This window comes from Engraulis encrasicolus, chromosome 15 (assembly GCF_034702125.1).
Source record: "Engraulis encrasicolus isolate BLACKSEA-1 chromosome 15, IST_EnEncr_1.0, whole genome shotgun sequence".
NCBI lineage: Eukaryota > Metazoa > Chordata > Actinopteri > Clupeiformes > Engraulidae > Engraulis > Engraulis encrasicolus.
Genome location: NC_085871.1, coordinates 51,574,593 through 51,577,001, shown reverse-complemented (window position 1 = coordinate 51,577,001; position 2,409 = coordinate 51,574,593).

Below are 2,409 nucleotides of genomic sequence, written 5' to 3'. Positions count from 1 at the left end.
GAGAGAGAGAGAGAGAGAGAGAGAGAGAGAGAGAGAGAGAAAAGATAGAGGGGGAGGAGAGAGCGAAACAGAGTGCTGATATAAGCATCACAGTCTAGAGCTACAGAGAGAGAGAGAGAGAGAGAGAGGAATAAAGGGAGAGAGAGAGAGAGAGAGAGAGAGAGAGAGCTGGGCAGGGAAGGACAAGAGTAGGAATAAAGGGAGAGAGAGAGAGAGAGAGAGAGAGAGAGAAGGATAGAGGGGGAAGGACAAGAGAAGGATAGAGTGATGAGAGAGAGAGAGAGAGAGAGAGAGAGAGAGAGAGAGAGAGAGAGAGAGAGAGAGAGAGGGAGAGAGAGGGAGAATAGAAACACCTCCAGTCTGGTTGGCGCCTAGCGAGCGCTGCCTCATGTAAGCATCATGGCCGCCCTGCAGTTGTAAATAAACATTAGCTGAGTGGAGTGCAGGAGGCTCAGACCATAGGCGTAGCCAGGGGTGGGCCTGGGCCCGCCCACTTGAAATCCAAGCCCACCCCATTCACACTTGACAGTCAACTGTTGCCTCATTGAACTATAATTAACCCTATCCAGACTGGGGAGGGGCTAAAAGTGCCAGCACCAACTTTGATGTCGTATAATTCCTTAACGACTTAAGCTATGACTATGAAACTTGGTGACTTTTCCTAAAATTTTGTTGGCTACAGTTTAGTACCAAAACATTATGTTTATCAGTTTTGCCGTTGCTATGGCAATGGTTTTCTGACAGGTATGTCTGACCAAAAATCACTTATCTAAGTCTCATTATTGTTCCTTTTTCATATTTTTTGTTATTTCCATTAGCATCAGACAGCTTTGTGAGCATTAAAGTGGTCTGAAACACAGAATCATTAAAATTCAAGTGCATTACCTAAATTTGATGGAAAATACATTATGGCGATATTTTAGGCATTATAATCAGATGATGTCATAATGACGTCATAATACCAGATAATGACACAAAAATTATGTCAGTCATAGATGTCCATATGTAGATCATCTCCCCAAAGTTTGGTGGTCATACCGTATTCCGTTCATGAGTTATGAGGGGGGGGTCAAAAGAGCCCCCCCCCAGGCCCAGGAATGCCAAAAAAGCCCAGTCTGAATAGGGTTAATGGCATAGCACTGAGCGATAATTAATCATTTTGTCAAAAGTCTGGTTCATCTTCTGTGATTTCTATGATTTCAATTTCAAAGTATCATTTTTGAGTACGATATTATAATATATAACTACACGCTTTCAGGTTGGGCCCGTCCGATTTTTTCTGGGCCCACCTGTTTTATTATTTCGTCTACGCTACTGGCTCAGACTGGACTGGGACCACAAACCAACCAGTGCATGCTTGGCAGTGGCCCGACCCTTACCAGAGATTCTTTAAGTATATAGAGATGTGCCAACATAATAGGTTTCTATGGGGCACCTAAGTCACGCCCTTCTACTTCCGATCCGTGGGGCTGGAGCTCTCAAAATTTTGAATGGAGCGAGTCAAGCTAAATCCTCACCCTGTTTGGCATGTGCTCTGGATTTCACATATGATGACAGTGAATTTGAAAGGTTTGGATTTGCGTCGTAAGACCACTCATTTTCGACACGCAAGAAACGTTATTTTAGCTTTTGTGCAAAATTGTGTTAGAGACTACACGTGCGCCTCGCATATTTAATGTGAACCGAGGCACAGCCAACCCTTCCGCTGCACCGCGGCTTAAGTGGCTGTACGTTGGACATGCGACGTCTGTTGTGTAGTCCAAATAATTACATATTTTTGCACACACATAACTCAAAAATCGTTTGCCAAGTGAACACCAAGCACACCATTGGTTGTTATTAATTCTGAGGCACAGCATATGTGTGATCGACGGGGAAATGTGAGGTGGATCGGAAAAAAAATGGATTAGTCCATTACAGCCCAGTCAAAAGTTTTTGCGTTCCCAGCCCCACGAGCCGCCCGGAAGGGGTGGAGACTTAGGTGCCCCATGGGCTCCTAACGTGACCAGGTTCCGGTCTGCCTAAAGGGCCGTGTCATAATGCACCTAGAATGAATAGAACAGTCCTTAGGTCTGCCTAAAGGGGGATTCCCCCCCCCTCCCCCCTTGCGACAGTAGAACCCAATGGGCCAGCGGAACCTCTCTCTTATCTACTCTCTCTGCCCTTACTCTCACTACCATACTGCAAATATGATGGCCTCAGTCCACTGTAGTACATCCAAATTGTGGGACGGTCACAAAAAAACATGAGCGTCGGCCCATGATGACTGTCGGCCCACTCGGAAAAATGCCCTGCATGTCAGATTACCAGTCCAGCCCCACTGGGGAAATGCCCTGTATGCCAGATTACCAATCCAGCCCCACTGGGGAAATGCCCTGTATGCCAGATTACCAGTCCAGTCCCACTTGG